This window comes from Megascapheus bottae, chromosome 4, assembly GCF_031878675.1.
Source record: "Megascapheus bottae isolate mThoBot1 chromosome 4, mThoBot2.hap1, whole genome shotgun sequence".
In the NCBI taxonomy this organism is placed as follows: domain Eukaryota; kingdom Metazoa; phylum Chordata; class Mammalia; order Rodentia; family Geomyidae; genus Megascapheus; species Megascapheus bottae.
In genome coordinates, this window is record NC_143512.1 from 8,817,444 (window position 1) to 8,828,112 (window position 10,669).

Below are 10,669 nucleotides of genomic sequence, written 5' to 3' on the forward strand. Positions count from 1 at the left end.
GAAAAGGCAAGCATTTAAGCATTTGGGTTATTCTCCTCCTCTATAGAAAGATAATAAAATATGTTCACATTTGCCTGAAATCCTAGCTACTCAGGAGGCTAACATCTGAAGATCGCAGTTCAAAGCCAGCCCATGTACTGAAGACTGGAGACCAGTCTTCACCACCAGAAAACCAGAAGTGGGGCTTTGGCTCAAGGGATAGGTCGGTAGCCTTGAGCTGAGGAGCTCAGGGACAACGCCCACACTCAGAGTGCAAGCCCCATGACTGACCCAAAAAAAAAATCATAAAATAAATAAGTTTAGGGAATTCATAAAAAAAAGAGACACAAACCATTAAAGAACTAAGAAGAGAAGTGCAACTCACAAGTCACCAGAAAAGCACCAAAGTAAATATCAAAGTCAGTCTTTAAACAATTACATTGGAGTTAATAACAAGGGAGTCGGAGGAAAAGAGAGCTTCCATCTGCATTCCTGACACCATAGACTGAATCTGGCTCTTGGAGGGTTATTTGGTCACATTTATAAAACTGTTAAATGCTTTATCTTATGATTAACCTCATACCTCACAGTTTAGCCCAGTTAGTACTTGGTTTTTAATATATGAGTTCAAAGACTGTTTATAGCAGCGAAGAATTGTGAATGACTAAAGCCTATATCAGGAAGGATAGAGTTCTATTTTGATTTCTTTATAGGATCAACCAATTAAAAAATACTGCCAACTAATCTAAATCTTATAAAAGTAAATGAATGGTGTAAGTATGCAAAAAGCAAATTCCCTCAAAAATCAATTGTTTACTTTGGGTATAAACAACTTCTTTTAAAAAATAAATTTGTTCTCTTTTAGACATTCTTATTAGCCTTATTAATTAGAAAAATGAGTTTCATTTGACATATTTCTATTTAACCAATTTAAGTTAACAGATATACAAAGAAAAGGGGTTTCTTAATGAGCAACATTTTTTCTTACATTCTTCACTTGAGAAAAAAATATTAACATCACTGAGCATGAATACTGAGTTCAAGCCCCAGTTTTGGTACACAAATTAAAAAACCAAAAAATAAAAACAAACTGAATCTGCTTGGTCAAGGTAGAGGACAAGAAGTGAATTAACATCAACGTGGAAGTATTTTCCCAGTTCAGAAGGAAGATCAGACACTCTTTTGGTCACTCTGTTTATCTACCTATTATGTTTTACTTAGTTATTATCTTTAAGTAATTGTACAAACAGCTTTTAATTCAACATAACAATATAAAGAAGTTCTGATTCAATAACTATTGATATGTTTTTCATTGTTAAATACAAATGTGGTTTTGTCAATTGATCAATCCTAATTAACCAATACACATTCTTACTTATCTAAAAGGTATTGATTGCTCTATCTGATATGCTATATATAATTTTTCTTGCCTCTGCAACAAGTGTGGAATTACATATTTTCTCAGTTTTATAAATTAGATTAGGAATTTGCATTCACAGAGCTGTACTTGTTCTGAACTAATCTTTTTTTAGAAGTACTGTTATGAAGATTGCTATTAAGTACCAAATGTCATGAACTAATCTTGAAAGTTGGTTTCAACTATTCCAGAGGCTTTGGTTTATATGCTTTAATGGCTTTACAAGTGAGCAAAGTCAGAGACACTGGAACCATTGGTGTGGCTGCTACTGTAGCTGAACACACAGCCTGTGATCATCTGTGATTAGGGGAACAGCCAGGCCATTCTGTCAACTGAGCAAGATGGCTTTATCCTATTAAGCTTCTTCTAGTCTCTCCATGCTAGTTCCTTGTTTCTTGGATGAGTTTCATCCTTAAAATTGTAGTCTTTTTCTGTTCCTTTGAGACTGAAATCTTTTGAAAGATCTGATACCCCAGACACCTCAAAAGCCTGTTGGACAGGAAAATATAACAGGAGAGAGAAGCCCTAGCTCTAACTTTCAATGGAGGCTGGAATAAAGTTGATTAGCTACTTGCTCCAACTTGTAAATACTCATATCAAGTCAAGAAGACATAAGAAAGATTTCTCCTTTATCTTTGCATAAGTCCAATTAGCAAACGCAGATGACTTCAGATCTGACTTCCCAATTCCATTCTAGATCTAAGAATGTCTCCTGCTCTTTATTTACATGAAGTTAAGACTTAGTTTTAGATGTTTCTCTCTATTGCAGCCACATAGAATGAAGTCTTCTTTCCTGTTCAACTTGGAGCAATTTCTCTTATAGTCTTTCTTATATAAATTGTTTTTGCTTTTCTTTATACATAAGTATATTTTATTTTCTAGATATTCATAGATATATGAATTCTTTTTCTTTATTTTTGTTGGTTGTGGGACTTGAACTCTGGGCCTTGGAGCTGTCCCTGAGCTATTGATATTTATAGATATATGTAATAAAATTTTTATTATAATTAAAATTACACAAAATCAAATCAATTCATTATGATCAAAATAACTCATGTTCACAGCAGATTTATAAAAAAATTTAACGTAAGAATACATTGTCTTAAGAAAGAAAGCAAATGCAAACACAAAAGCAAAAAAAAATCTAATTTAAAGCAAATTAAAGTTATTTGCAAGTCAAGCAGGCTATAAAATAAAGTTACCTTATAGTAGTTTGGCAGTAATATTCGAGTAGAGTATACATTACCAACTCTGTATGTTATTTTGAATAGTTGAATTCCTATGAAAATTTAATACCTAAGTTGTATTACAAATTAGTCAGAATATATATATATATAAATTGATCATGAAGAATATATAATAATACCCAGCTATTATATCAGTATACTTTAATACGTATGAATGCGGCATCTATCATCTATCATATTTATCTATTATCAATCTAGCTATCAATCTAGCTATCTATCTACCTACCTATATCACGATGGGGCACACACGTTTTTCTTCTTTGATGAATATGAAATGACACAATACATACAGGGTATTATGAAATAAGTTCCAGATGCATCTTAGTAGAGCACATTGATGTCAGTCATTAAATATTTTCTATTAATTTCTTACACCCACAAATCAAAAACATTTTCTTAACTAAGCACTTATTAAAGATTTGTAGTTACTCTAAACCTTAGAACCCTTAGCATATATTGTTTTATTTCCTTAAGTGAAGAACTTTTTAAATCTTTTTCCTTAAAATATATGAGAAAATGTTCATCATCTATGGTCATAAAGGAAATGCAAATAAAAACAACCCTAAGATACCACCTTATCCCAACAAAAATGGCCAAGGTTTTGAACTCAGACAATGACAGATGCTGGCCAGGTTGTGGAGAAAAAGGAACCCTACTGCACTGCTGGTGGGAATGTAAACTAGTTCAGCCACTCTGGAAACCAGTGTGGAGGTTTCTTAAAGAACTGAAAATAGACCTTCCCTATGATCCTGCCATACCACTTTTGGGCATCTACCCTGAACATCATAACCCAAGATATTATAAGGACACCTGCTCAGCTATGTGCAGCTGTGCACTATTCACAATAGCCAGGCGATGGAAACAATCCAGATGCCCCACTGCAGATGAATGGATACAAAAAATGTGGTATATACATATATATATATATATATATATACACAATGGAATTCTATATAGCCAACAGACAAGATAAAATAATGGCATTCGCAGGGAAGTGGGTGAACCTAGAGCGAATCATGTTGAGTGAGACAAGTCAAGATCTAAGGAACAAAAGGAGCATGGTATCCTTAATATGTGGCTATTAAATCCAAAGAGTACAAGAGTGAGAACTCAATATTTGCATACCCAATACTATGGACATGGTAATGGGAATATAAACATAACTGTATAGACATAAAAACCTATGACTCTATAGACTTAATGTTTAATTTCATGAATTAATATGTTTCTGTGACATACAAACCCTTAGCCTAATTTGGATTAAGTTCTAAAAACTAAATCCCAGCGATTGTATATAGAGATTCCCTTCTTGAACACTTGTTTGTTAAATTTGTCATTTGAAATATGATATAAAAATCAGTGTTAATAAATTCTTTAATAAAAAAGATATACATTTCAAACTCTTTCAGCTCTTACACATTGGTGCAGCTATAAAACAAAGTAAGAGTTATTTCAGTAGAGATTGTAGTACCATAGTCAATCTAATGTCGAGATCAATCTGAGATCAGTAGAGTAGGTATCAAGGATAGCCTGGTCTTTTTATATTATCTCTGATTTGGGGGTGCTTCAATATTATACATTTTCTAAAATTTTTTTGGTCTTTTTCCTTTGCTAGTAATTGAAGAGCTAACTCAACTGAGCTTAGGTCTAAAAGCAATTTACTTTCTCAGTAATGAAGAATTTTAGTAAAGTTTAGACAAAGAAGGATGGGTATTCAACAATGTCTTCAGTTGTCCATTTTAGCTACAGAATTTTCCCCTATTGCCTACATTTTTAATTGTGTCTCCCCTTGAGGCCGCAAAATAGAAACAAATTTCAGTGTTCTAGCACATCCAAAGAAATGGTTCCATCGAAACGTCCAGTTTTATACATCAGGGCTGCACTCTGAGATCCCGACCTTGGAGTATAGTCCTGGCACATCAGTTCCTTCCTTGCTCAATAAACTTCTAACATCCAGATCAAAAAAAAATGTTTCCAATCAACTCCATGAAAAGATAAATATTCTGTCTGTATACTGAAATAAAGAATATGTAGCCCTGAGCCCCACTGTATCTCCTAATTACAAATTTCCCTATACTTTTCCTTTCCTTTCACTTAAATTCCTTAGACATATTTTCTTTTTTTTTTTTTGCCAGTCCTGGCTTGAGCTCGGGGCCTGAGCACTGTCCTTGGACTTTCTCAAGGCTAGAGCTCTACCACTTGAGCCTCAGCACCACTTCTGGCTGTTTTGTATGTATGTGGTACCAAGGAATCGAACCTGGGTCTTCATGCATGCTAGGCAAGCACTTTAACCACTAGGCCAAATTCCCGGCAAGACATATTTTCTCCTTTCCATTTCCAGTTACTCGAAGCTTATTTCCAGGAAAGAAGCTCTGGAATGCTTTCATCTCAGTCACATGACTATTTATCAGACTAAACATAGAGCTCCCTCATAACCCAGCAGTCCCACCCCTGGGCATTTACCCAAATATCCATAAACAAGGGCATACTAAAGCTACTAGCACAGCCATGTTCATTGCAGCACGATTTACCATAGCTAAGAAATGGAACCAAACCAGATGCCCCTCAGTAGATCAATGCATCAAGAAGATGTGGTACTTATACTCAATGAAAACATTTCTCACCTTTCATTGTTACTTATCATTTTTACTTATTTTCTTTTACACGTTAAACTTTTCCTCCTAATTGCTGTCCTGTTCCCATCTTTATTCCTCTCCTTGTTTCATTTATCACTTCTTCCTTGGAAAACTGTTTTATTTCCCTCATTTTACTCTTTGTCTGGAATATATATTTATAATAACAAGGGTCACCTATGTCTTGTTTTTGACTGAATCCTGAGTACCTAGACATCTCTTTAGCAATGACAGGCCATGCACAAAATCTTGGTAAGTTAAACTTAACTAATCTGAAGAACAATCCCACTAGGTAGATGATATTTTTTTTGCCAGTCCTAAGGCTTGAAATCAGGGCCTGAACATTATCCTTGAGTTTTCCAAGGCTAGTCCTCTACCACTAGAACCACAGCACCACTTCTTGTTTTTTCCTATGTATGTGTTACTGAGGAATCGAACCTGGGTCTTAGTGCATGCTAGGTAAGCACTCTACCAATAGGCCAAACTCCCGGCCATAGGTAGATGATATTAATTTCTCCCACTTTTCTAAATTTGGAGATTGATTGGTGAAAGTTAAACTGCATTAGCCAAACTCTCACCGCTAGTAAATGGTAAACCTGATATTTGAAGTTGGAAATTCTGGTTTGGGTACTCCAGCTCACAGCCATGGCTCTAGACACCTGTGGCAAAACTCTGTACAGAATGTTAGTAATACTCATGGTCTTAGAGTCTAGAGTTAAATAGAATTTAACAAATAATCAACATTAGAATAATCACTTAATAAATAATAGGAAGAAAAATACAGAATGATATGAAGAACATATGTAGATAGGACTTAATTTATAAGAAAGGGAGTTAAAGGAATTTCAGACTAAAGCATGAGTAGGCTTTGGCCCAGAGAAGTAGAGTAGAAAGAGACTGGAGACAGATGGAATGACCTGCGTCATCTGCTCAGTTCCAGACAGAGACCCAGACTTACAAAGATGTGACCGTCATTACACTGGTGGTGTTTTAGTTGATTTTGTGAGAAAAGAACAATGTCATTAAGTATATGAAATATGATATGGCCAAAGGGCCTTGCAATATTTTAAAGATCAACTAGGTCATAAATAGCTATAAAAAAGAAATAAAAATTCAATAGGCTGATATATATCTACGTATGGAGATTTTCTAGCCTAAAAAAAGCCAAAACTCAGACTCTTACTTGAAGACTCCCTGGATATTTGACCTTCTATTATTCCAGAAGTGTGATTTGAATCAATAAATCAAGTATGAGGGAAAGAAAAGTTATTATTCAAATTCTCAGCCATCCATGATATAAAGATATAAATTAATAATCAGCATTAAGTTCAAATTGCTTGGAAATAATACTAATAATTGCCATCATTTTCTGAATAGCTATATCTTGCACCTTGCTAAGAATGTAGTCCATATCAGATCATCTAATCTTCACATCTTTATTCTTCTTGTGGTTTGCCAGATAAAGAAGCTGAACACATTGAGATGAAAAGATTTTATCAGCTATATCAAGTTACATGGGAAGAAACTTACATATGTGGGATTTAAAGCAAGTACCCTGCTTACTGTGTATGTGTGTGTATGTGTGTGTGTGTGTGTGTGTGTGTGTGTGTGTGTGTGTGTATGTTTAACCACTGCCTTTGCCTCACTTAGTTATTTGTTCAAATGAGAAGGAAGTTATGCTGATATCTAGGAGAAACAAGAAAAAAAGAGAAACTAGGAGCAAAACATTGATAACTTGAAAGTCTGTATTGAGCACATGGAGCTTTATTGTATGGCTTATGAATACTTTTTGGAGATTCTATAATAAAAGTAATAAAGATCAGAAATGAATTAAAAATAGTCATAGCTCCAAAGGAATATCAGCTGAAATATTCTTGTGTTGCTAAATGCTACCTTCCTTTTCTTGTTAGTCAGTTGTTGGGGTGATTGAACTCTGGGCCTCTGTGTTGTCCTTGAGCTCTTCAGCTCAAGGCCAGCACTCTGCCCCTTGAGCCACAATGTCACTTCCAGTTTTCTGGTGGTTAATTGGAGATTAAGAGTCTCATGGTCTTTTGTGCCCAGGCTGGCTTTGAAATGTGATCCTCAGATCTTTGCCTCCTGAGTAGTAAGGATTGCAGGGGTAAGCTAACATCCTCCAGCCACCCTTCCTTTAATTGTAGATATTTATATCCCTATCTCTTCTGCAAATAACAACCCTTTACTAAACTAGTGCTCTTACATATTCTTGTATTTAAATCTAAATGGTTACCTTATACAGAAGAAATATTGTATCATTTTACGGATGAGAGCAAATGGGCTGAGCATATTTCTGTAATGTTCACAGACATCCTTAGAAAAACAAGAACAACAAAACAATATTTAAGTTGAAAACATTTTTGTCCTAAATCCTACACTACACAACATTTATGTAATTATAAACTTTTTGATGGCCGAACAATTTTCTGATTTATATTTTCAACAATTTCCAGAGCATCTAGAAACTGTGAGGAAGAAGTTATCCAGTAACAGTTTCACTTGAACGGGTAGCAGGAGACATTAAAGACAGAAAATGATTTCCTGCAAGTAGTCAGACCTAAAATCAGTGAGAATTTAATCATGTTTACAAGACTAACTGCTTACTGTCTTACTCGATATTGAATAGTTTGTTCTTATGAGTTTAAAAGTGCAGTCTAGTTATTTCAAATTTCATTCCATTATTTAGACCAGAACTATTTCTTCACTGACAGAGAACCATCTGCTGGAAGATGAGATTTGCCATCATGAAAAGCTGTAAGATTTCAATTAATGTTCTTTCACTCCATTTACCCTCTCTTGTTTGGAATCATTTGAAAATCAGTGTTTATCTTTGATGGCATCGAATTAGATGATAAACCACATAGAGTAGGGTGTGAGTATTATTTCTGTAATCCTAGATACTCAGGAAACTGAAATGGAGGATTCTAGTTCAAAGCCAATCCAGAAGAAAATGTATCATACTATCTCCAATTAACCAGTAAAAATCCAGAAGTAGGAGTATGCTCAATTGGCAGAGTGCCAGTATTATTAAGTGAAAAAGCCAAGTGAAAGTTGAGGCTTTGTAGGAATTTACACCTTAATATTGGCAAAAAATAAAAGGAAGAGAGGGAAGAAAGGAGGGAGGGTAGAAAATCCACTTCAGATTTTTCTATTGGAAAATTATTCTATGTTCTTATTCTAATCCAGAACCAGGGTTATTTTATTTCGATATTTTTTCTGACATATTATGCTAGCAAAATTCCTATCCAATGCAAGTTTGAAAAAGCAAGCTGAAACTTAGTTCATGAATCTTAGTCCATGATACAGGATATGTTTAAGATTGCTGTCTGTCCATAGTGGCTCATTGGCAACCCTGTCTTTCCATACACTCCAATATACTACTCATGATGCTCAAACATCAAGTTTGTTGGTTTGTATGTCTGAAATGAACTTTAAGAGACCTATTTACATGTAATACATTTCAGATGATTTGCCTATCGATGCAATATTTCCCGTGTATTTTGAAATGTATTACTCTGTTTTATAATTGTTATTGTATAGATTGGGTAGTTTTTTAAGTCAGGTGATGAGTACATTTCTTTGGGGACAATGACATTGCTTACTTCACTCCCCGTTTTTCCCTCTCATCACTACCACTAAGTTGTATACTTCACTTTCAGCACAGTGTCTAGTGAGTATGCATTTTTCTATTTATGAGAATGAAAAGAAAATAAGCAATTTATCAAAAAAACCTGTGATCCCTTTCATGACACATTCTTACAAATACACTGAAGACTGGCTAGAGATATTTGCTTGCATGAAACCTAAAAATAAAGTATTGCATGCTTATGAGAAGATTTGTCAGTCAGTAGGTACTGGGTTCCAAGTCAGTCCTTAGTACAAACAAAATTCCATGTTGTACTTGAAATAAACAAACAAACAAATGTTTGTGTCTGCATATATGTATATACATACTTCATATAGCTATATCTATATCTATCTATATATAAAACAACTCCATTTGTTCCTACATTCACTCTAACCCCTATTTCATCTGATGGCAAATGTCATGAAAATATCTCCACATTTCTCATTCTGGCATATTTATCCTTTCTAAGATACGTCCTGAAAATGTTACTTAAACCTTTACTGTGACATGAGCAAAAAACACCCTGACTTTTAGAATATGCACCAGTGTTGAAGTAACTTAAGATGTTTGAAATTTTCTCTATTCTATTGTCAGTGTTAATATAAACCCAGTTGCATGTCATTTACTAGTGGTTATAAAATTCTAGAAAAAACTAGCAACCTTTCTCTAGCATGTAACTTTTATTTAGTTCCTTATATTTGATTGCAAAAAAACTTAAATAAGTCTCCCACCCATGATTGTAATATCTAAAAATCTAAAATCTATTGTAATATTGTAATTATCTAGAGAGCACTTTAGAATAATGGCTTTTCTCTATGGATAATGACCTTCTCAGTATTCACATATTGAGAAGAACAGAATTACAAAAACAGAGTAAAACATATATATTTATTTTGCTTATACAGTCGTGTGTATGAACTGGAAATAAATAAATCAATGAGAATAAGTCCACATCTTGTACATATGCAATAATGAAAGAGATTTGCTTTTTAATACATTAACTTTTAAATGTTTAATTGTACCATGTACATACATCAAATTTTAATCAGAAAATAATATAATATAAAAATATAAAATATATATATAAATATATAAAATATATATATAAAAATATTTTTGATTGTGAATAAACTCATTTCTTACAGCAAAGTTTTTGTTTCATTTCTAATAGAAATCATGTCAAGGGAAATAAAAATTATGATCATTTATATTACTATTTGCATGTTCAAAGCCTTCTAAATAATTCACAGTAAAACTAAATGAGTTAATTTAGGGAAATCTTGTGAACTACCAGTTTACAATTGTGTTGAATGTCAAACCTTATTCTTTAGCATGCCAAATGTATGCTAAACTCTTACTATCATCTTAAAACAATATCCATAGTGATACATACACACACACACACACACACACACACACACACACACACTCACACATAAATCCATGAATCCCTAGAATTCAAACTCAATTGCATGTGTGTGGTGGGGAGGGGGCAGGAGGAGGAGGAGGAGGAGCTGAATTAGGATTTGTCCACAGGGCTTCTTGCTTACTAGGCTGTCCCTCTACCACTTGAGCTACAACATCAACTCTACTTCTTGATGGTTATTTGGAGATGGAATGTCTCACCATGGTCCAGCCTTGAACTGTAGTTCTCAGCCTCCTGAATAGCTCAGACCACAGGATCAAGCCACCAGCACCCAATCCATTTGCACTTCTCGTAGATGAATTCAGTCAAGCTGCCACTGCCTCA